The following is a 25,884-nucleotide window of genomic DNA, read 5'->3' as shown; positions in this document are numbered from 1 at the left end:
CCATGTCCCCCCCAGTCTCAGGCATTTGAAGGCTTGGTCCCCAGGTGGTAGCGCTGCTTGGAGGCTTAGGAGAATGTGACCCTGTTGGAGAAGTGGGTTACTCAAGGCAGACTATAAGAGTTTAACAGACTCACGCTGCTTTTGGTTCTCTTTCTGCCTTGTGTTTGCGGTTCAAGGTGTGACAGCTTGCTACTCTAGCCACCATGGCTGTTACTTCCTTCTCATGATGGACACATCCCTCTGGAAATGTAAGCCCAAACAAACTCTTCTATGACTAACTCTTCTATGACATAAAGAAGCTTGTCATAAACACAATAGTTTGTCAACCAAGCAGAGGCACGGGCCCCTCTCTCTAGAAGCCTTGCTGCAAGTCTGTGTCCTTGGCTGAGGTCACCTCCCCAACTTCTGATCCCAGATCCTTGCAGGTCTGCCTCTGTGACTCTGTGTGGTGCCCAGGCTCCCTGGTAACTGCCTGGAGGTCAGATCACATGTTCCTCCTACATGAGCCCTGGGCAGTTTTGGCTGTGGCTGACCACCCCATCTATTCCTTTCTTTTCTGGGCTTCCAGAACACACAAGGTTCTTGGCCTCACTCTCTTCCTGGAACTCAAGCTCCTTTTTTGGCTTCTCACAAGATGTTCCAGGGTTCTGGTCCTCAGCCCGCTCCAAGCTCCAGATTCTCTCTCAGGAGGCTCCTGCACATTCATGCTTAATAACCACCTCAGTGCTGACGGTTCTCAGCAGTCTGTCCTGAGGCCTTCCTGTGCTCTAACGCTACAGGACCTCAGCCAGCACAACATCCGACTTGACTGTGCCAGGGCACTTACAAGCCCACACTGCCCTGTTCCTGTGCCCTCCTCCCCTCTGCATTCTTAGTTCCCTCTATAGCAGCCCCAGGCCTCAGGCTCCACATCCCAGACATGGACAGAGAAGACACAGCTGACCACTGCTTTGACCACGACAGCTGCTCCCAAATATATCTTTGAGGTCAGTACCCTGACCAAGCCCTTAACTTCCCATAACTGATTAGGACAGAGCCTATAAAGGACCCCTAACTGCAGCCTGAGACCCAAGCATGCTGCAGGCTCCTATTCTTCAGGGCAAATCTGACTGTGACATTCCTCTGATTAGGCTTTCAGTGGCTCTGGTAACACAAACCTTATATGGCTTAAGGGTGGGTTCTGCACGCCTGTGATGGCCCTGTCTCAGCACAACCACATAAGCCTTGCCATCTCCTCTAGGACCCTCAGATAAACTCCCATGGGGTTCTAGAGGAGCAGCTCTCAACCTCAGGGTCATGACCCCTTTGGCAAACCTCCATCTCCAAAAAATATTTACATTAGGACTCATAGCAGAAACACAATTACAGTTACGAAGTAGCAATGAAAATAACTTTACGGTTGGGGGTCACCACAACCTGAGGAGCTGTAGTACAGGGTTGCGGCATTAGGAAGGCAGAGAACCTCTGCTCTAGGGGGAGCAGACGCCATCTGCGGAATAGGAAGAGCAAGGGGCTATGAGCTCAGAATGGTACAGCCCTGTCATCCAAGTACTTACGTCCCATGGTTAGACCCAAGTGAAGACCGGGTGTGAGAAGGGCTGCTCCTGGAGAAGACTGCTGCGCACTGTAGCCTAGAGTTGGAGCGTCCATTCTCAGGGTACTAGTTTAGATAATTAGTATACTAACAACTATGTAACAATTATATAAAACAATAACAATGTGTTCAATGTTTGTAACAGATGCGCTTACAAAGGCCGGCTGTCCCATGACTGGACATGAATTATACCGCACACTGAGTACCCACGGGGGCATCTTATCAGCAATCCTCCTGTCTATGCCTCCCAAGTGCTGAGGTTACAACTGTGCCAATCCACCTTGCCCCCCAAAATATTTTAAAGCTTAGTTTCTTCAAATCGTAGTCACTGTATGGGTTGTGCTTCTATCTTGCACTTCAACCCAAAGGCCATGTCTATTACACCTTACACCCAAGACCCTGATGGAGAGCCGTGAGGGGCTCGCCTGGCGAACCCCCCCAGACAGCCAAAACTGACTGCAGACTGTAAATCTTCCAGGGACAAATAGAAGAGCCACTAATGGCTCATCTTTATATTACAGTAAAATGATCATTAAACTAGCTTATTAATTAAGGAGAAATTAATTACCAAGCTACCTATATAGCTCTGAAAGTGTGACTTAGGGATGAGGCAAAACGAAGAAAAAAAAAAAAAAACTAAAGTGGAATATTTCTCAACACAAAAGCAGCAAAGTCAATACATACTGACAGAGAGGCATGTCCAGTTCTGCTGGTGCTCTAACCTGTCCGCCAGCTGTTTCTATATTACCTAAGCTTTGAGGAAGGAGGGAGCTATGCCAGGAGAACCAAGAAAAACTGGAGCGAGGATGGGGCACAGCTTGGTTGGCAGAGGGCAGGAAGCCCAGGGCTCCACCCCCGGCACGGCATAAACCAGGTGCAATGGGGCACGCCTGTAATCCTGGCACTTGGGAAGTGGAGGCAAGGGGGTCGGACCAGCCACGCTAGTCACTTGGTTACGGTGAGCTGAAGGCCAGCAGGAAAGGGAGTAAGGGGGGGAGGAAGGTGCAGAGGCAGGGCACATTCCTGGAGCTGAGAGTCCCAGGGCCTCGTGTGTCCCAAGCCCGGAGACAGCAGTCTGCCACCCAGGCACCTTGCTGGGACCCAGTCAGGCTGTGAGGTCGGCTGACGGCTCAGGAGGCACTAGGTAGGTGCGTGCTTTAATGCTTGCATGTATCCGGAGTGCAGGAGTCACCCTACACCAAGGGAAATGCAAAAGGGGATGACTGACAGAGGGGACAGAACAGAAGCTTGGAAAAAATGAGGCGAAGAGAAGCTAAAAGGGGAACTAGAAACTCATTTTTTTTCTTTTTAGTATTTTTTTATTCTTTATTAATTACACTTTATTCACTTTGTATCTCCCCTGTGGTTCCCTCCCTCCTCCTATCCCAATCCCTCCTTTCCTCCACCCTCTGCCTGCATGCCCCTCCCCACGTCCACTGATAGGAGAGGTCTTCTTTTCCTTCCTTCTGATCCTAGTGAATTAGGTCTCATCAGGAGTGGCCGCACTGTCTTCTTCTGTGGCCTGGTAATGCTGCTTCCCCCTCAGGGGGAGGTAATTAAAGAGCAGGCCAATCAGTTCATGTCAGAGACAGTTCCTTTTCCTATTACAATGGAACCCACTTGGATACTGAACTGCCATGGGCTACATCTGTGCAGGGGTCTTAGGTTATCTCCATGCATAGTCCTTGGTTGGAGTATCAGTCTCAGGAAAGACCCCTGTGCGCAGATTTTTTGGTTCTGTTGCTCTCCTTGTGGAGTTCCTGTCCTCTCCAGATCTTACTGTTTCCCACTTCTTTCCTAAGATTCCCTGCACTCTGCCCAAAGGTTGCCCATAAAAAACAAGGAAATTATGAAATTTGCAGGTAAATGGTGGGATCTGGAAAAGATCATCCTGAGTGAGCTGTCCCAGAAGCAGAAAGACGCACATGGTATATACTCACTCATATAGACATATAATATAGGATAAACCTACTAAAATCTGTACACCTAAAGAAACTAATCAAGAGGGAAGACTCTTGCTAAGATGTGCAATCCCCATCCTGAAAGGCAAAGAGGATGGACATCAGAAAGAGAAAAGAGGGAACAAGTCAGGAGCCTGGCAGAGAGGGCCTCTGAAAGGCTCTGCCCTGCAGACTGTCAATGCAGACGCTAGAAACTCACTTTTAAGGCCTTGATATGCAAAAGACCATGGTTTGCCAGCCTGAACCAAGGCAACAAGGAACATTCTAGGGATTGGTGCAAGCCCCACAATGAGGAGAGAACACTGCAGTGGCTTACAAGATGCCCACCATTCCAGCCTGGACACCTGAGGCGCATCAGGACTGCAGGTGGGGGGAGGTGGCGCTGGGTTCCAGCAAACTGAGTTGGCGCTCCCATACCTGTTGCCAATCCACCCTGCCAGCTGGGTAATGCTCACCAGGCTAGCTGTGCAGCAAAGCTGTCAAACACTCTTAGGAGGGGGTCACAGCTCACTGACACTGTCTTTACCCACAACAGTTTCTTTAACAGCACGGGATCCTTCTGTGGGCACGTGACTCTGCAAGAAAAATCCCATCTAGAACAGGCTTCAGGCCCCTACCTGTCACCATTAAAGTCAGCTCTTGGCTACTCTCATCTAGTTCCTTCCATTCATCCTGAATGGCCACCAACACTTCTCACTCACAAACACTATTCAGTCCAATTGTACCCTGTTTCCTAGAAAAGTACCTTCAAGCCCTGAGAATAATTTTCCAATTAGAACAAATACACTAGAAAAAGGTGACTTTTCCTGCAACTGAACATGGAATATTGAAAAGGCCTTGTTGAACTCTGGGCCTTTGCTTTTTTGCAGCCTTGCCAGTGGAAGCCCAGCGAGAGGCTATGGCCAGAGATCCAGAGCTGTGGCACCCATGCCACCAGCAAGTTAAGAGAGGATCAGGCCACAGCCATGCTGTATGGAGATTCCGTGGTGACTTAGCTTTATGGTAATGGAGACAAATATGTCTACATATGTCTGGGCATGTCTACCTCTCTGCCTGTCAATACATGTATGTCTATCAATAAATCAATGAGAGTGTGGGAGTGTGTGTATGTGTTTTCAGTTCTGGAATGAGACCCAGATTTTTAAACATGCTAGCTAAGTGCTCTCCTGTGGGGCTAGCCCTGAGCCCCCAAATATTTCTATTATTTTCTTTAAAATAAAAAGCCCTCTAATCTAAGATAGGCCATGTTTAAAAAGCCTTGCTGTAATTTCTTCTGGTAAGGCCTTTTGAATTTTTCCTGAAGTAATGAAGTCTGAATTCTTAATCTGAGATTCAGTTCTTATCTGTATTCTTTTTATCTCGTTGTATTAAAACAAATTTATCTTCATTTATGTCGCAATTACCTATTAGGGTTGTTAATTTGCTGGAAATGAAGCTATTGTTTAATTGCTCCTATTAATCGGGGATTTAAATGCCGACTGTAATAAACAGTTACCTTCAGGACAGAGCAAAGTCAAGGCTGGGGACATTAATTTCAGAATTTTAGTATGAGTGGAAATTTCTGCACTCACGGCCACTGGATTTTCTGCTCACAGAAAAAATGAAAACAAACAAACCTGAATGAATAGTAAAAAGAGAAACTCAACCGAAAGAATACAGTTTGACTTTTTTTAAACATGTGTAACACACTAACATGTAAAATAATTGGTCTTGACAAAGGGACAGGAAATCATGCTGCAGGAAACAGGACCATCCCACTTTCATGTTTCCAGAGCACAGGGTTCCTTAGACTTTGATCTCAAGGTAGGTAATAAAAAATGGGCATTTTGGTTCAAGCGGTCACTCGACACTGTGCAGTGGGGATGGTGCCACAGAGAACCCAGCAGGTGCCAGCCCACGAGGTGCAATGTAAACGTTGAGAAAAGGGAGCCTCACCACGCGTGCCTGAGCTGAGAACTGCCTTTGGCTGGCTCTGTCTGCAGCCAGGATGGATGTGGGCTTCATGGGCAGAGCTCTGTACCACACGCTTGCTGGAGAAGTGAGTCTGCCAAAGCAGATGGCCTCCTGGGTGTCCCTAAGGTCTGTTCCCTGTGTATTCAGTGGTGCACTAACACGCTGGTGGGCCCTCCAGCTTTCCCCACCTGCCTTCCTCAGCCTCTCAACTGACATCTGCACCTTCTTGTTTTCTCACACAACCACCACCCTCACCCACCACACCCCTAAACTACCACAAGTACTAACTGGCTTTGTCAGGATTCTTCCCTAATCCCAGACGTTCAATCTTCCATGTCTTCTGCTGTCTTTAGCTTCCTCAACTCGGGGAACCTTGGCTTTGGTCTGGACAGCACCTCTAGCTTGCTGTCCAGTAGGCCACGAATGGTGCTCTCCCCTGGGCTTTCACTCGTCCAAACTCAAGTGTGAACACAGTCTTTCTAGCACTCCCCATCCCACTGGTGTGAGCCCACCCTCAGGACGAGGCAGGATGAAAGGTGATGCCTGCATGATTAGCATGACTCTGAGGGAACTTCCCAGAAGGTTCTTAGTGATGTTCATAGAACCGTAATGCTCCTGGTGATGCTACTGTTCCCATCACACTCTTGATTCAGAAATGCTTTTGATTTTGTTGTTGCCTCTAAAATTTCCTTAGTTGATTCTAGAATGCATTTATTTATGCTGCTGGCCCTGAACACACATGGCTATATTGATTGGTGTTACAAGAAAATTAATCAGGCTGATGTCCATTCCATGCTTAACATACTTGAGCTTGGCTGCTTCATCAGGCTGCACAGCCTCCCTCCCTCCATCACTAACTATTTCATACATAGTACTACAGAGATGGTATACTATCGGATATATCTAGGGATGATGGAGATAGTCAAACCCAGATAGGTGTGCAAGCAACACTGGCTGGCCACCAGCATGCTAGTGAATACACTCGATGACCTTCCAGTCCAAGCCTCCCACAGAAGAAACCAGGCCTTCTGTCTAATTCTTCAGGATCTCGTTACCTGGAGTATCAGGAAACAGAATTCAGCATCCCAAGAACCTCTGCTCCTTGGCACCTGTCTTGGAATTCACTTCCTCCTGGTTCCTTCCCTGCTTAGTGCCAGATAATACAGATGGTGCTGAGAGTAGAAACACGCAGGAATTGCATGCATGGGGGGAACACTGAGAGGCTGTAAATTCTGAGAGGAAACTATGACAAGCAGGAGACATTTGGGAGATGATAAAACGTGAGGGAAGTGCCAGACCCACAGAGTGCACAGTGAAGAAAGGTTTGGCTACTGTGCATAGCTCTGGGCTACTGCTGCACTGACATGGGCTCAAGCAGACCCTATGTGCCCAATTCGAAGACAGGACCAGGGAGGAAACAGATGTGAGAAGCTGATGCTGATCACTGCCATAATCCCAGCACTCGGGAGGCTGAGGCAGGGGAATCAGGGGTTTAAGGCCAGTCCGAGAATCAGACCTTGGAGGGTGAGGGAGTTAAGAGGCAAGAAGAAGGAAGGAGACGAGAGAGAGAGAAAGAATGAGTGAGGAAGAGGAAGAATGGGCAGGGCTCAAAGCTACTCACACGCGTGCACTGCTCTGGCGCGAGGGAAGGTATGCAGAAAACACAGGCTGAAGGCCCTCGCAGAGTGAGCTGCGTGGGGTGGGCACCCTAGACGCACTGATGCGGAGCTTCTGGGGCTGCGACACACACCCACGCTGATTAGAAAACGTGTAAACATTTCAAACAACACAATTAGACACGAGGGGGTAAAATCTGTTCACAGGCCCAGGAGATGATTAACCTCCCTTCTCACTTGTCCTCAGCTTGGATGCAAATCAGTGCCTTCTGAGCCCAGGCAAGTGAATATCCCGATAAATTGGCAATACAATTCGGATGGCAGGCAAGGAGCTAAAAGATAAATGGCTTAAACAAAGAGGGGGAAAATGAACCTGTCACTTCTCCTCAACTCGTCAAGCTGTCTCTTGCACAGAGCGATGATCCCGGAGCAGAGCTGCTGCTGACACCCTCAAGCGGAGGCTCACCCGGGAATTCTTCAATCTGCAGACTCCCAGCTCACCAGCCACAAGTACAGACCTCACAAAAGACCAAACTGGCCACAAAATACACCAACACACTTTTATCAGTCATATCAAAGAAAAGCCGGAAGGAAAAGTGTGACGAGCTGTGCTGTCATGAGCAGCCTAGCAGCCTGCTCAGAAGATCAGAAAGCCAGTCAGGGAGGACGGGCTGAGTAAGGACTTTCAAACACGGAAGGAAAAAAAAAAAGAAAACCCAGTAACAAGACAGAGAGTATGCAGAACACCGGGTAAATCTCCCAAGCCAAGGCAACAGCTCAAGATTTTAAAGAGAAACTGAGGAGGAAAGGTCAATGATGCTCAGGAGTCAGCAGAACCCCAAATAAGAAAGGGCAGGCCATGACGTCGTGCGGTAGACGCCACCTCAGGAACCTGGGAAGAGGTGAGGGTCAGTGCAGGCCTCAGCCTTCCTTTAGAGAGCTAACCCCTTTAACTACTATTGTCCCAGCCAACGTTAAAGGTCGAGCCCAACTCCTGTCTGAAGATATCCATGGTCACAGAAAGTCAAGGCACTCAGAACCATCTCCTACCTCTGCATCAACCTTCAGATAGCTTAAACTTAAAATAGGGCCACTGAGGTGGCTCAGCAGGTCAAAGCACTTGCTGCCAATCCTGGCAGCCTGAGTCTGGTCCCCAGGATGCACACTTTGGAAGAAGAAAGTGTCCTCTCACAAGTTTTCTGGCCTTTGGCCTCTACATGCACACATGCGCTTGACAAGAGGAGGCCTCTCCTCCTGGCTCTGTTAGCCACGAGGCCTCGCTGGAAGGTCTGGGAAGAACTGACAGTGACACGCAGGTTGAATTATACAATGTATTGTGATGTGATTAGAAAGAAGGATGAGGTGACAAAACAGATTTCTACTCAGTCTTCAGCTTGGCTTTGTGCATTAAGTCACTGCAGGCCCCTCCCCCAACACACATACACACACACACACATCAATTACTATTATTCAGTCAGCAGCACCCAGGGGCTGCCTTCCTAATGCCTCACACAGGATTCCTAGCGGGGCAGGCTGGCTTTCTGGAACCCTAAAGTATGCTTGACCCAGAAATGAGATTATGACTGGCAAGATTGCTTAGCGGGTAAAGACACTTGATGCCAAGCTTGATGACCTCAGTTCATTCTCCAGAAGCCACACGGTCAAAGGAGAGAACTGACCCAAGCAAGTTGTCCTCTGAGCAAGAGTACATGCACACATACATGTACACACACACACACACACACACACACACACACACACACCAATAATCTTAAAAAATGACAAGGCCTATGATTAGTTCCAAGAGCCTAGTGAAATAAATGATGTAAACTTCTACATAATTAACATAAAAGCCCCAACAGTTCTTTAGAAGGGACTACAGCTGCCAAAGAGTTAAGTATATGGTGGACAGAAACTTTGTAACATTTCTCCCCTTTAATGAGAAATTAAGTTTATCAACTGCCATTGTAATTATGCGTAGCACCTCTGGTAATTAAAAGGGATCTAAATCTAATTTTATTTACATTTAGAATACTTGAGGTCATCCCCGATCAAGACTTCACATTCGTGACTAATAATACTTCAGTGTTAATTAGAACGCTGATTGACTTTGAATCTGTAATCTGCAGTGATTTAGCAACACCGAGAGTGCAAGCATGCCTTCCTGGGACACAGTTGCTCACACTCTGGCTGCCACCCTCCAGAGTACTCTCAGCTCAAGCGGCAGGGACTCTGCTGTGTACTTCTACCTGTGAGAAAACATCTCGTATTAAATACAAATTAATTCATGTCTGTGTGGGATGGCTAGGGTGGTATTTTAGATAAAATAACTAGTATATTAAATGGTTCCTAAGACGTTTATCACATAGGTTTTACAGTGCAGTGAACATGCATTTCTGGCCCACCTAGACTCCATGGTGATGTGTTACTAAGCCTGCCTTCTTGCATACCTGTGCACCCATCCTTCATCCCTCCAGAGGCCCTCTCTCCCTCCCTCCATTGTCTCACTCGTGTCAAGCCTCGTGCAGACTTCAGTTCACTCCCAAACAGCTCACCAGCAGCCAAAAAAAAAAAAAAAAAAAAGAAAAAGAAAAAGAAAAAGAAAAAAGAAAAAGAAAAAAAAAGGTTATGCAGACTCTCCGACCAAAAAAGTCAACCTGTCTCTTCTCAACCCATTGTCTTTCTACTCAAACTTCCTGCTTTCATCTATCCTAAGAAGACACTCTTTATTAACAACGAGTGAGAACCCCTGTTCTGGGCGACATCGGAGCTAGCACTCACAGGAAGTGAAGGGATCTGGAAAGTCTGTGGTGGTGGAGGCTGAGTTTAAAGACCTTCAGGCCACACTGCAACATAAACACAAACACACGTGCAAGACCACACACCTGGAGGTCACACACAAAAATACCACCATCCCTTAGTTTAAAATACTAAACACTAAAAATAAACAAATGGCCCTTTTGTAGGTGCAGAAGCTGCCACCAAGTGATGCTTACACTTCCAACACACGCACACGCGCAGACTTTCAACACACCTCAGGGCCGGCCGGAGCTCTGAACACGGAAGGTCAGCACTGCCCTGCTGCTGCTCCGTGCCGTTTGGGGGCGTTAGTTACAGGAGAGGGGACTTCTATGAGCTGACTAAAAGAAGGCAGGTTTTCCTTTTGAGGTTGGAGTCCATGGCTTATATTCATAGCTGAACATGGAATTTTACAGGAAGATTTAAGTGGTTTATTTTTAATTACATGTTTATGTATGTATCTCTGCAGGAACACGCATGTAAGTGTGGAGGCCTTCCTAGTCCAGAGGAAGGTGCTGGGTCCCTTGGAGTCAGGCTGTTGCTAGCCACTTGCCATGGTGCTGGGGACAGAACTGGCTCCTAGTTGTTGAACCATGACCACAGCCCCATGATATTTTATATACTAACAATAAATTCTTTACACATGAGGCTTCTCTCGTGAGGCTTCTGGGAACTCATCTTGAACACAAGTGAGTAGAAAGAGCTTGCTGTGCTGGTGAGGAACCCAGATCCTCAGTGCTTCCTCAGACTCAGAGAAAGCGATGGGAAAGGAATGCTCTCCCCTCGTGGGGATACTCAGGAAACACCCATGGGGAGGCACGCTGAGTGAAAGGCAAGTTACATCTGGGAAATGTAACGTGCCAAATGAGCACAAGCATAGCGGGCATCCACTAGATGCTTTCTCCTTCGTGAGAACACGCGGAGAAAGGGCGGCAAAGGTACCATGTGCCTTTGTTTCTAAAACAGATTTCTCTTTTCATGAAAAAAAAAAAAAAGCATGAAAGGAGGAGTTATAAATAAGTAGCGTAGCCCATGCTCGCCCCTTCAAATACACTGAAATATCCATACAGCCACGCTCTACACCATGTTCCGTTGAAGCAAGGGGCCACCCTGTTCCTGCTCCTTCTCTGGAGGACTGCGCTTTCAAAGACCAAGTGCACAGTCAGGCCAGCAAAAGAACGCACAATCTACAGAGTCAACCAGTCACTGGGCCTCAGTGAAAGGGAGCCTCAGTGAAAGGGAGCCTCAGTGAAAGGGAACCACGGCCACACCTGCCAGACATTTCTTTAAGCCTCCTTGAGCCATAAAAGCCAGCCAGAACTGCTTATGGACCTAAGACATCCTGCTGGAGGAGAAGGCTACTTATTTTAGGTATTTTTAACTCACTTGTTACACTGGAGAGGGCCTTACCCTCTCCAGGCTACAGAAGCAATGGACAGAGTCAGGCTTGTCAAAGCTTCTAGGTGCCTAAGACAAAGCCAGCTGAGGAGGAACAGGCATCCAATGAAATCAGGCCTTCGTCTGGGAAGCATAGTTGAGCATCCAATAAAGGCACAAGTCTCCCTGTGCCTCCATAAGCATCTAACTGTCATAACAGCTATAACTCAGCATAGAAAAGGCACCGTGGAGCATTCATTACCAATCTCACAAAACATGGAAGGTTCCTCTGCACCTCAATCATTTGCTAACAGTTACAATAAGATTGTATTAAAAATTTAAACTGCCCTACTTAAGCAATTTACCTTCAAACGTCCATTTCCAGGGAATGAGTCCGAGGGACATGAATGTCGAACCCTTGTTCAGATTTATTGCGCCGGAGAATGTTTCTCCTGATAACGCTATGAAGAGTGAAGTCTAATGACTTTAGTTTTATTACTTTTTAAGCACTTAATGGGAAAATTTAGACATTTTCACAAGACTGAGCTTCAATGCGAATGGTACCTTTAAAAAATGACAGGCAGAGGCAGGTCTGTGAGATTACTACAGAAGTGGCAGGTTAGTGCAATCATGAGATTTTTAAGGCACTGACTAATACAGAAGGCTTGCCTCTGCCATTATCAGTTTAAGGACCACCTCAGCCCTGTGTTGTTTTTTTTAACGGTCTTAAATAATAATCCAGAGAATATTTAGCAAAGACTAGCTGTGGAGAATCTCATCATTATACATGTAAAAATTTAAAGCCATTAAAAAAATCCCACAGTATTTAATCTTTTCCCTGCACTCATAAACCACCTTCCGTGGGGAAGTTACGGGGCAAAAACCATAATTATCTCAGTGTCATTACCAATAGCCCTGGTCAGTGTTGGTAGATTCTACCCCCAACTGTCTTGCCAGCAGGGAAACCACCTCCGAAACACGAAGAAACAAATATTAAAAGTTTCCCTTCTCTCCAAGCCATTTTCCCTCAAGTTCAGCCACAGCTGTGATCACTCAGACTTCAATTAAAGCAGAGGCAGTAATGCTATCAATCATGAAGGATGATAAATTTCTTATCTTTCTCATTAGCTACCCCGTCGCACAGCTTAAATATAAACATACCTTGGAACGGGACTGTAAATTACTCAGCCCTTGGTAACTCTGCCCAGCAATGGAAGAAGCAGGGATGATTTGAGCAAAATCCGAGGCAGGATTACTGCACTAAAGCTGATTTACACACCTCGGAAAAATAAAGAGCCCCCAAGAACCACACTGACAGCAGATCTCTTTGAGTTTTTTTATTTGGCTTAAAACTGGTAATGACCTGTCTTTATTAGTATGACTAAGTTTTATGAGCAAAATCCAATTTTCTGTAGAAATATTTTTGCTGCATCTGCCAATAATATCTCTTGCAGTTACCTGTAGCTATTAATTTTTTAAGAAGCTAAATTCTTCAACATTTTTAAAAAAAGATTTAAAGTGTGTATGTGTGGGGAGTAGAAAACCAACAAACCATTTTCTTCTGGAATAAAATAGAACACAAGCCACTCCAGAGACGGCAGAAATGACTGTGGGAGGGGCCTCTATGGGAGAGGCCATGACTCAGAGCCCCATCGAGCAGTTTTCATGTATTTTATTTTCTCTAAGTTTGTAATAAGATGTGGGCTGTGGTGGGCCTCTCCTGAGCACAAACTTTACAGGGCGCTCAGAACCCAGCCCAGAGTGATCTGCTGTCCCACCGCTGAGCGGCTGTCGCTGCGAGGAAAGCCACTTGTGCCTCCAGCCTGAGCTTCCAGGTCTCTAGCATGCCACATCCTCCGTGTGCCTAAAGTAATTAACTGTATCTTTCAAATTAAAACAGAAGCAGCAAAGGAACTCCCGACAATCTTCAGCCCAAGAGGGCTTTAAAAGGCTGATCACACCTGAAACCCTAAGGGAACGGCAGCCCTGGCTGTGACAGCACTGCCACCTAGTGGCCCACACTTGACTTACAGGGCAACTCACGCTCAGCCCAGAGGAACCAGGGACTGAAATAAAAAGCAGAAAACCTGTTCCCTGTTTTCTCCCTCCTCTGATGTCCATTCTCTTTGCCTTTCTAAATGGGGATTGAGCATCTTAGCCAGAGTCCTCCTTCCTGATTAGCTTCTTTAGGTGTACAGATTTTAATATGTTTATCCTACATCATATGTCTAATATCCACTTATGAGTGTGTGTCTTTCTGCTTCTAGGATACTTCACTCAGGATGATCTTTTCCAGTTCCCACCATTTACCTGCACATTTCAGGATCACAGGGCAGGAGCCTACCACAGAGGGACTCTGAAAGGCTCTACCCTGCAGGGTATTGAAGCAGATGCTGAGACTCAAGGCCAAACTTTGGGCAGAGTGCAGGGAATCTTATAAAAGAAGGGGGGGATAATAAGACCTGGAGAGGACAGGAGGTCCACAAGGACAGCAACAGATCCAAAAAATCTGGGCACAGGGGTCTTTTCTGAGACTGATACTCCAGCCAAGGACCACTCATGAAGATGGCCTGGAACCCCTGCACAAAGGTAGCCTATGGCAGTTCAGTATCCAAGTGGGTTCCATAGTAATGGGGGCTGTCTCTGACAGCAACTGATTGGCTTGCTCTTTGATCACCTCCCCCTGAGGTGGGAGCAGCCTTACTAGGCCACAGAAGAAGACAGTGCAGCCACACCTGATGAGACCTGATAGACTAGGATCAGAGGGGAGGGGAGGAGGACGTCCCTTATCAGTGGACTGGGGGAGGGACATGGGTGGGGAAGAGGGAGGGTGGGACTGAGAGGGAAGAAGGGAGGGAGGTACAGGGGGGATACAAAGTGAATAAACTGTAATTAATAAAAATAAAAATAATTTTTAAAAAAAGCAGAGGCAAAGTCAGGCCAAGACAAGCCCAAACCAAATGCTACCATCTCGCTGGAGTTGACAGTGTGTGACCAATGGCTCGGGGGAGCTGCCACCTGAAAGCCACAGCACTCCAGGCACAAAATGGCCACAAAGCATCTTCTTCAGGTAGCTGCAATCACTCCAGCTACTGAGACTCCGACACGTGGAGTTTCCTCTTAATAAATAACTCATAGGTCACCTACCAACAGTGGCCACCGGGGTGAGACACCCTGGACACAGATCTGCCAGTGGGACAGTTAGTGGTGAGCGTGGTCTCTGGTAATGTAGCTGGCCTTTCCGGGCATCACGTCCCTGAGCTGGGAGGTGCACACAGTGCCTGTGTCAGCCGAGAAACGGAGACAGCCTGGCAGCGATGAGCTGGCACGGGTTAGAAAGCAAGTGTGGCCCTGCACAGACACCAGGCAGCCGCCATCACCCCACCCCGCACCAGCACCTACTCTGGGCTTCTGCAAGGGCTGTCAGAGTACGTTACGGCCTCCAAGGGGAAGCATGGCCCTTGTCCATCTCAGCAGCCCTGGGTCCACATGCAAGGCCCGGGGCTGGTAAAAAGTGAGAAACTTTTGTTAAGACACAAGCTCAGCTGGGACCTGCTGGAAGAGAATCCCGGTGAACCATGGTGGCAAGGCAGAGGGTAGAGTGAAGGGCGCCTAAAACCCATCACCCACACGAACAAATACAAATGCCTCCCTGTGCCTGCTTCAGCTCTGTTCTTGCTAAGGGAATCCACGTGGCCTCTGACGTCTCAGCACCTCTGCCTTGGGCACGAAAACACACACCCTTCCCAAGAACATTTTTTGCATGACCACTAAGCCACTGACCACACTCAGAAAAGGTGTATGCATTGTGTGAGGCCAAAGCCACACCGGAGTACCAGTGGCTGGGACTGGGTGTGAGAGGGGGCAGGAGGTGGGCACAGGTGCCGTGTTCTCTCCCGCAGTAGAACATGGAGCAGGCATCAGTGCAGGCGCTGCGGCCTGCCCGTGGGATGTTGAGTGTACGATGTTGAGTGTGCTTCTCATCCGAACACGAGCTGCCTGTGCTCCAATGGGGCCTCAAGTATGGATAAGAGAGAGAGGAACCATTCAGGAAGGACTCTCACAGCTGCACACTGCTTCTTCATGGGGTGGCTTTTGCACCTCCTATTTGTAGAGCCTCTTTGGCTCTGTTCAGCTCTTGTCCCTGCCAGACTCGGACAGTCTTGAGCGAAGCCACTCATGAAAGAGGTGCCAAGAGGATGCTGCCAGCTGGGCTGAGAAAAACACAGCCCAGTCCTTTCCCCTTAGTGCTTCCAATAGTGGAGAAAGCAGAGGGGATCCAAGTGGTGGGGAGGGCTGAGGGAACCTGAGATTCTCAGAAGGGAGTTCCAAGATCATGCTGACATCTGCTGTGTGCAGGGCTTCGCTATCTGCAGACGGACTCTGGGGTAAGGGAGGCCAATGCAGCTTCATGCAAATGAGTACCAAGTGTAAGCCTGGGAGGTAGGTGGCTGTGCCCAACAGGGAGTGTCTGGGCTTTCAGTCCCTGCATGGGGGAGGCCTTCTCCAAGAGCCTTCAGTCCCTGCACGGGGGTCTTCTCCAAGAGCCTTCAGTCCCTGCACGGGGGGTCTTCTCCAAGAGCCTTCAGTCCCTGCACGGGGGAGGCCTTCTCCAAGAGCCTTCAGTCCCTGTACGGGGGGAGGCCTTCTCCAAGAGCTTTCAGTCCCTGCACAGGGGTCTTCTCCAAGAGCCTTCAGTCCCTGCACAGGGGTCTTCTCCAAGAGCCTTCAGTCCCTGCACGGGGGTCTTCTCCAAGAGCTTCTGAGAGAAGAAGGTCCATCTGCAGCAGCTGTGAACCAGCCAATGTGCGTTTTGGGAACTGAACTCTGGCCCACTGAGAGCGACAAGTGCTCCTAACTGTGTGCCATCTCTCCAGTACTTCTGATTGTATTTTAGAAGTTTTAGAAACTGAATAGAAGCACATTAACCATAAAACATTAGAGCAGGACTGGAGCTCAGTTTTTAGAATGCTTACGTGGAATGCAGAAAGCTCTGGGTTTGAACCCAGAACCACAAACCAGGTATGGTACCATGTGTAATCCTAACACTCAGGAGGCAGAGGCAGGGGGTTGAGAGGGTAAAAAAAATTCATATAGAGAAAGTTGAAGCCAGCCTGAAAGACAAGAGAACCTATCTCAAATAAAATAAAATGCTATGTGTAATGCTGGGGTTCATAGACCACTTTTTTTTTTAAAAAAAAAAGGGGTTTCAAGACAGGGTTTCTCTGTATAGCCTTGGCTGTCCTGGAAGTTCTTTGTAGACCAGGCTAGTCTTGAACTCAGAGACCCGTCTGCCTCTGTCTCCCCGAGTGCTGGGACTGCAGGTGTGCACCACTGCACCCGGTTTTTCATCGGCATCTTTACTGGTTACTTTCCTAACATTATTTTAATTGGAAAAGTGCTAAAATGTTTCTAAGCAGATGTAAAATATACACAAATCCGTTGAAATCTATTCTGGTAGAAATACACGTGACTTTATAAGGACGGGATGACATCACATTAGCAGAGAATAAAGTCTTCTGCCTCCCCAGGCCAAAAAGTCACTTCTGTGCCAACTGGGCTGCCTGTGCCCACATCATCACCGATCAGTTAGCTGCAGGCAAAGTCAGGGTGCCGGATGGCAGGGGTCTCTGCTCCTGCTTCCCCAGGGGCCAACGACAGGGTGCGAGGTGGCCGGTGACTCGGTGGCTAGTCACGTGACAGACTTCCAGAACCTCCCCCACTCCAACAGTGGTGGGTCAACCTAGTTACGTCTCCCTTCAGCCCTTAACAACTCCCCACCAGCTCTGGCCTCACACCCGGGCACGCCGTCGACATGACAACGGGACGACAAGGCTCTCGGGTCCCTGCTGCTTCAGGACGACTCAGAGGCCTGACACTTCATCATCACAGTGTGTGCACGTGTGTGCACCATGTAGGTGTGACACACACGTAGGTGTGCCTGTACCACAGCCCGTGTGTGGAGGCCACGGGCGACTCTGTAGAGCAGATTCTCTTCTTCCTCCTTTAGGTGGGTTCCAGGGATCGAACTCAGGATTGTTAGCTCAAGTTTCTGCAGCAAGCCCCTTTCCTTTCCTAGCCATTTCTCCAGCCCCAAAAATCCAACTTTTAAAAATATGTTAGTATTCTCCACCGCGATAGCAAAAGGGAAAAGAAAATCCAGAGTGAGAATACTCTGTGTAAGTGTCTCTGGCACCCCCTAGTGGCAGCTCACTAGACTACACAAAAGCATTCCACCCTGTGAAGAAACTGTTTGTGTGGGTGGCAGCAGCCAGTCAGTCCAAGAACTCAAGAGTCTAAAGCGGTTCTGATTCTCTGAGACATTAAGAATTTCAAGCACCTTGGTTCACTGCCATCTTAGACCTTAATCACAATGTGCGAAGGACGTGGCTCTGGCGGTGTGCTCGCCTGGCTTATGAGAGCCCTGGGTTTGAGCCCCAGCACTGCAAAAAGTGATAGTAGGTAGGTAGACAGGCAGGTAGACAGATAGGCAGGCAGGTAGGTAGATAAAGAGAGGTAGAGAGGTAGATGGATGGACAGACAGACGGATGGACAGACAGAGAGACAGATAAACAAGGCATAATCAAGGGCTTTCTGTAGGACCTTTAAAACCAAGATAACACTAAAGCCAGAACGCAGAGAGCTGAATGTGGCGCTTCTGCTTCTCAGCATACATGTCCCAACAGGATGGTACCAACTGCTCATCTAAGAGGGAGGGGGAGCCAACCTAGGCCCCGGGTCTCCCCACCTCTGTCAGGCGGGCAGTGAGCTCACGTGGTAAGCACTGCCGTAGTTGCACGGCAGCTGTGGGGCACATGCACAGGCTCCGCAGTGGTTGCTGGACGCTGGCAAGTGGCTCAAGCCTGTGACCCCAGGCTCTGAAATAGGAAGGGAGAAAGTTCAAGGCCAGCCTGGATTAGAGTGAGACCATGCTCACGAATAAGACTGAGACCCTGTCTCAGAAACAAAACAGAGCTTAAAATGATGCAAGCCCCCAGGTCTCCCTTCTAGGAGGGTCCGAAGGTGGGAGCTGAGCTGTCAGGTACAGAGTCCCATGCAAGGAAACACTGATCCTGCAAACAAATTAATAAAGCAGGAAAACAACAGAGCCTACGAGGAGATCAACAGCTGCGCTAGCCTCTCATGGAACCAAGGCAAAGACCGTACAGGAAAGACACAATCACTATGTCTACCAGGCAGGTGACACACTCCTGCACACATACCATGCCTTAGCAGGCAACACACACCTACACTCACGCACACACACACGTCTTACCAAGTGACAAGCACCTGCTCGCACACCTGCATACACACCAGGCCGCAGAGTTACTGCCCTGAGCACCCCTGCCCCGCCTCCCATGGCTCACACCCCACACCCTTGTGGCTTAGCTCTTGGGGGGAAATGAACCGCCTCTAGTTACTCTCCTGCCCAGAGCTTTACAGGACGCTTTTCCTTTGGACCGATGAACGTGCAGTCCGCTCTTCGCGGCTGACTGTGCTTGAACCAGGGGAGACTGGAACAGCTGCTGTACACTGCACAAGCGGTTCTACCCTCAACAGGCACACTAACCCCAGAATCCAGGGCTCGTCCTCGGGGACACCAGCTGCCCACTCCAGACTCCCCAGCTCTTGGAGGCAACACCTGGTCAAGTTCACTGTCTGTGTCACGGGAGAAACTGTCATGATAAACACTCTCCAACTTAGAGCATGAGCATCCCGATGTACGTGAACTGGGCAAGCGGAGCGCTGTTAATCAAGCATTTGTAGACTGTGCCTTAATGAATGAAGATTATTCCAGGCAGAGGGGAAGATGGGTTACTGAACACAAGACTTCAAACGAGTGAGGAACATCAGCCACGGATTATAACAGCTCTTGACTGTCCTAGTTAAGTGACATTTTCTTATCCTTTTGATCAGCGCCTCTTAGAGGGCTAAATAGGTCAAAAAGCGCATCACTGTTCAATCATTTTAAAAGCATTAGGAAGAGCAGGGCGCTGTAGCATTATGAACAGATTATGAACAAAAATAAAAGCCATTTGTATGCATTAATGATACATCAAGCTAATTCAAGCTGGCTAGAGTCATTAGGGGGAAATCCTGGGGAAAACGTGGCACTGATGCCTCGGTACAGACTTGGATTAAAATAACCATTTTCTATGTCATTGATAAAATTAATGCTACAAGCCAGGGATGAGTCTTAACACGAAAATCAAAACAGAGAAGCATCGCTAATACTGTGCTTAATGATCTAACTCTGGCGGCACGGGAGTTGACGTAGGCATTTCTGCACGGGATACAAGCATCCATGGCTGGAGCATTTCCTAGAAGAGATGCACAGCGTGAAGAATTCCAGACTCCAGGTAAGAAATCGTCAGAACAGACTACAGCCTCCTCCGTTTCTATACCTTCATGCTGTCAAACAAAAAGTTGCTATTGTCTCTGGTTGTTTCAGCAGGACTCTGCTGTCTCCAGGTGAGTCCCTGTAGCAAATGGAGATGGTGAGTTTATGAACGAGAAGGCTGATGTGTGCTCATGGCTTCAGAGAGTAGCACCCAAGGTTAACTGGGCCCACTGTTCTGGCTTCCGCTGAGGGCATGTCTCGTGGGCACAGTGTGGATGAAAGAATCAGGAGCCACTGCCTCACCTTCCCATCAAGAGCCTAGAGCCCTCTTACTTCTGAAAGGTTCACTCCCCCCAACAGTGAAGGCCAAGGTGTTAACACAGAGACCTCCAGGGACACTTCATAACCAAATTAAGGCAGAGAAGAATGGCTTTCCTCAAGAGTGACCAAGGTGAGATGTGAGGCTCACAGCATGCTAAGGCCAGCCTAGGGCCACACAGTAAGACTCTGTCTTCAAACAAAACCAAATCAAAAGAACTGGGGCTGGAGCTCAGCTGGGAGAGTCATGTCGCGCATACACGAAGCCCTGGGTTGATGTCCAGTACCACATAAAGGAGACGTGGTAGCTCAAACCTGTAATTCCAGCACTTGAGAGGTGGAGGAAAGAGGGTCAGGAGTTAAAGGGCATTCTCAGCTACACAACAAATTCAAAGGCAGCCTGGGCTACCACGAGACTCTGTTTTCAAAAAAGAAAAAAAGAAAGAAAGAAAAAGAATGGCCAGGTTTCAGACGTGACCCTGAATCATTAGGGCAGCAGCTGTGGTGCAGAGCATGGGCCTAACAATCCCTGGCAATGCCCAATGAAACATGGCCATTTGCGTGGGTGACTTTACACAAAACAACAGTCCGATGGACCAGAGATAAAAATGGAAGGTCCAATAAAAACTGGCAAATTCATAATCTGAAATGATTGGAATAACAACATCCAGAAACTCTTGGCCTGCTCAAGGGTAATCACCTCACAGAGACCACAGCTCACTCTGGAGAAGTTCAGAGTCACGTACCCTAATGTCAATCTAACACAATCCTGCTTACTGAGTGTGTCAGAAACCTACCAAGATGTCGCTTGTCCATGGGGCACGTTCTTGGACCTCAACATGGATGTCAGGATTTCCGACTCTACAGTGGGTTTTTTGTCATTGCTGTTTTTTTCTTTCCATTTTTTAAAGTCTCTGAATATATGCTTTATTACACAAAAGCTTAAGATTTAGCACTGATACTAATTATTTCAACTGATTATTTGGTGTCCGAAGCCTCTGATGAAAGAAGGCCACTCTGAGCTAGTGAGTGAACCGGACTTGAAGACACACACACCCACAGAGGGTATTGGTAATTTTGTGTCTAATAAGAATGGTCACTACAAATCCCCTATTCATGCAGGTCTGGAGAGGTGCCAAGCACCTGCGAGCCCTGGCTGCTCTTCCAGAGGACCCGTGTTCAAGTCTTAGTACCTACGGGAGGCTCATCGCCACTACAATTCTAGTCTCAGTGATCTGACCCCTTCTTCTGTGCCCCCCGCATGTACTAAGCATGCAAATGGCACACAGACATACTAACTATCCATGTGCACAACATTAAAAATTAACTAAGTCACGTATGCACATGATTTAAAAAGCAATGAAGCCTGTACACTACCGCACACAGAGGAAGAGAGGTCCACCCTGACCCATCACGCTTTCTCCCACCTGGGGCTGGTTCAGACATGGGCAGCTAATGACCTCTCCATCTAGTGAGGGTTCCTGAGCCCTTGTCCCTGTGACTGCCTGGGAGACGACACACCGATTCTTGCTGCCACTGGACTGGACTGTGGGAGGCGCCGCCAGGAAATGACAGCCAGAGGCGCTCACGTTGATGGCGATGGCAAGGTGACCGCCAATCATCTTCGGGCTGTCCGAGGAGGACCACTGGCTGACTCTGGGGCTCGAAGCTCACTCTCTGCCTCTCTTTCTGGGATGACAGACCCCTGAGATGACAAGTGTCAGGGGCGCACCAGAGCTGCCCCATCTCGCCCTACCACCAGGCCAATCCCTGCTGCTGTTAATGGGTTAGGAGACTGCACATCCAGCTATGGCAAATCCAGGAAATCTTAACAAGTTTTCAATGCAGGTCAGTGACCACTGTGAGGGACAGGATGGGGGAACACAGAAAAATCCAGACAGATAACAGAAATGCCAACTTTGCGGGACACCAGAAACACCACGTGACACTGGGAGCAAAACCCTGTGTGGGGGACCAACAGGCCTGCCCTCCTGCACCAGAACCAAGCAGAGCGTGTTAACAGAGCCTCGCTCAGTTCCAAGGAATTCAATGCCTCAAACACTGCCAGATCATCTATGGCTTGCTTGCTTCCAAAGACAAAAATCTTTTTTTTAATGTATTCTTTTGCCAAAACACATTTATTTTTTTCACAAACGGGGGAAAAAAAAAGAACAGTAACAGAAATAACTAAATAATAACCCCTCTGCCTCCCATATGATGATGAGGCTGACTGAAAGAAAGGATTAGGCAAGCCTGAGTGAAGACAGCTCTGCAACAGTACTGACAAAATGGTCTGAGATGTTCCAGCCCTGACAAGGACTTGCACGTGCCGTCATGCTGCAAAAACAGGCTCCTTCACACCAACACCCTTGCTCAGCTGGGCAGCTGCAGATGTGGGATATGAAAGGGTGCTTCTGTGTGGACCAGCATGTCAGGCTGTGGAAGCAGTAGATGTAAGGTAAGCCAAGGCCTCCTGTGCATCCCAGGAAGAGGCAGGTGACCTCTCCCACCACAGGTTTCCAGCCAGCATTTGCACACAGGTGAGCTGTCCCAGGCAGGGACAGAAGGCAACAGAATGGCTAAGAAAGTGCTTTCCAGAATATTAACTGAAGTACAAATGTGACCCACTAGGATGGAGGACTGTCACCTGCCTTCCCAGCAGAGGGAGCACTCTGCCAGATGCCTGCCCACACAGCAGGATGCTAGGTATCAGCCTGCTAAGGAAGCCGTGGGTCAGAAACCCACCAAGGGTGCGCAGAAACCTCTGACGTAGAATTTCTTGTTATCCTGCATCCGCAGTGGAAGCATTTCATTTGACAAGAACAGCAGATCTAAGCAGGAATGGCCCCCATCTGCGATCTTTAGTGGTCTGAAGAGGAATGGGCCCTAGAGGGCCCATGTGAATGCTTGGTCGTTAGGGAGTGGCACTACTTGAGAAGGATTAGGAGGTACAGCCTTAGTGGAGAAAGTTTGGCGTTTGAAATGCTCAAGCCAGGCCTAGTGACTCACTCTCTCTCTTCCGCTGCCTGATGATGTGGATGTAGAACTTTCGGCTTCCTTTCCAGCAGCATGGCTGCCTATATGCCACCATGCTTTCTGCCATGATGATAATCAAGCAAAACTCTGAACCTATAAGCAAGTCCCAATTAATGTTTTCCTTTATTAGCGTTTTTGTGGACATGGTGTCTCTTCACAGCAACAAAACAGTGATGAAGAGAAGATCATTCAGAAATGTTTCCTTTTAGGTGAGTGTGGTGACACACATCTGTAATCCTAGCACTTGAGAGGTGGAGGCAGGAGAGACACGGTCCAAAGTCATTCTCAACCCACACAGTAAGCTCAGAGAGACACCCAGGGCCTCAGGAGACCCTGTCTTCAAACACTCTCTCCCTCTACCCATCCCCCTTACACACACACACACAGTAAGCTCAGAGAGATACCCAGGGCCTGGGCCTCAGGAGACCCTGTCTTCAAATACTCTCTCCCTCTACCCATCCCCCCCTATACCCACACAGTAAACTCAGAGAGACACCCAGGGCCACAGGAGACCCTGTCTTCACTCTCTCCCTCTATCCCCCCCCCCATACACACAGAAACAAGTGAGGAATATTGACAATGAGCTCTAAAACAGCAAAACATAGCAAGAGAGAAATCATGTCTGAAGAGAGAACCTAATTTTTCTGAAACTCATTTTCATGTATTCTAAGAGAACACATACACAAAATCTTCAAAGGATTTAACCCTAACACAGAAGTGACTATTCTCCCAGACACCTCAAACAGCAAAGTATCTCAAAGAAGCACACAGACTGAAGACACTAGCTAAGCTGAACCAGAAAATGAAGACGCTGGTGCAGCCCATGGCTGCCCGAGCCAGTGTTCTTGGCTTGCAGCTGCCCCAACAGAACACACTGATCCTGTGAAGTAAAGCTTAAAGGAGTCCAGGGTGTTTGTTCTATCCTATTCCATCAACCAACAAAACAAGCTGGGTATCCCAGGCTGAGAACATGGGAGGGGGCAGAGAACACCTGGCCCATCATATTCACTCTATTCCCCGACTTAGGCGAAGATGCAGCCTCCATTTCAAGGAGACTACCATCCTCCCTGGGGACCCTCCTCACTGAACATCCTGCCAGTCTCCAGGCAAGTATACCTAGAGCAAAGGCTGAGTTCCGGTGAGCAATGACTGAGTGACGATGGGCCAGCTGGGCTGCACACCTTCAGAGCCTGGGTTACAGAACAGCCACAGCACCATGCTCGGGCCACAGCACCATCCACCACAGGCTCAGAGGCCCAGCAGGCACAACTCTGTTTCTCTTCCCATGTCACCTTCTGTTCTGGGACAGCAAGAGGCCCCCCTGAAATGCCAAGAGCTCTCTTAGAGCTGCCAGCCAACTGGTGGGAAGGTAGAGCCTGGTGTGGAGGGAAGCAGCTGCACACACCAGCCGCCCAGCTCTCCTCAGCTGCACCTTCAAGTCTAAGAACCTGGGATGCTGTTTTTTAATGACAAAATGCTCCAGCATCTGGTTAAGGATTAAGGCTCTGGGTTTTCCAAATGACAGATGCAATCCAGGCTCTGTCCATTCAAACAAGTTACTTCTTCTTCTTTTTTTTTTTTCCCTGAGCCTCAATTTCACTTTTGTCTGTTTTTCCTGTACTGGGGACCAAAGTCTCAGGCTTCCTGCCTAAGTATCCTACCACCGAGTCACATCCCCAGCTTCCAGTCAAGCTTTCTTCCTCATTCCTCCTCGAGACAGTTTCTTTCCATGTAGCCCAGGCTGGCTCCTGACTCCTGACTCGCCTGTCTCAGTCTCTCAAGCACAAAGTTCACAGGCCTACACCCCTCAACCATTAAATACAAAATGATTGTATTTAATGATTTGTCTTTTCCTCCAAAAACTCAGCAATTACTTATATCCTAATAAAAGGAGTTTATGGTTTAAGTTTAAAAAAAAAAATCTACCACATAAATACCATATATATGCAGGATAGCCTCAATCTCTCTTTATATAAATGAAAACTTTATGAGCAAACAAAACAAAACAAACAAACAAAAGCACCCTGCATTTGGATGTTCTGGCACCATAAATGCTATTTCCTTTTGTGACTCTGAAATCCAAACACTTACTGTGTTCATTCTGAAATAAGAAGTAAAATGAACTGAGGTCTGCAGCCTGTGAAAGCAGACCTCAGGAACACCACATGTCCTTAGGGAGAGGACATGGAGTGGGGCCACACCAGCATTCCTGTGGGATTTCACAGTTCTGGCATTTAGAATGAACACCCTGGAAAGGACAGGGGGATGCCTCTATCCCACAGACGGCTGCCAGGCGTGACCTTGAGCCTTCTGCAGTACTGGGGACTGAGCATCTGCGCTGTCCAAATTCCTACCTTGAACTCTGTCCTCACTGGACCCTCACTGTGCCCTCATGGATGCTTTCTGCATCAAGACCTTTGAGGGAAAGCCATCTGCTGTTTGAGCCATTCTATGAGAATTTGCTGCAGTGTCAGAAATGACCCCAAATGTTTCCCTGGTGTCTGCCAGTTAGTGTCATGACCTTGATGCTGCCCTCTATCAATCTGCAAGATCATTTGTGTAGGACTGGTTCCTGTCATAATGGAAACTCATGAGCATTAAACAGGATGAATGTAAGAAATGAGAAAGTCTTGGAGAGAATGAGCCCACACTAGCACGCTCTGGTAGCCCACATTAGGAACAGCCATTCCCTGAGGGCTGGAGGGCACCTGTCTCACCCTCTGCAGCAGGTCATCTCTGCTGGAACTCCTCTGGACCCTCTGCAGTCCCTAAGCAGATGGCTGTATCAGAAAAGCCCGTGCATGTGAGCAGGGAGCCAGGTACTAGGTCATAGCTGCCTGTGACCCTATCGAGGACTTCTGGATCCTTCAGCCAGTCTGGTCAGCTCAC

At 48.3% G+C, this 25,884-nt stretch overlaps 1 protein-coding gene across 13 annotated transcripts in view; it reads right to left on the bottom strand.

The window, feature by feature from the left end:
• The window catches only part of Agap1 (ArfGAP with GTPase domain, ankyrin repeat and PH domain 1), a 435,843-nt gene that overhangs the window by 241,807 nt on the left and 168,152 nt on the right, over positions 1-25,884 (bottom strand). The gene's annotated exons all lie outside the window — the stretch shown is intronic.

This window comes from Meriones unguiculatus, chromosome 15 (genome assembly GCF_030254825.1).
Source record: "Meriones unguiculatus strain TT.TT164.6M chromosome 15, Bangor_MerUng_6.1, whole genome shotgun sequence".
NCBI classification, from domain to species: domain Eukaryota; kingdom Metazoa; phylum Chordata; class Mammalia; order Rodentia; family Muridae; genus Meriones; species Meriones unguiculatus.
This window is presented reverse-complemented; position numbering and strand designations above follow the sequence as displayed.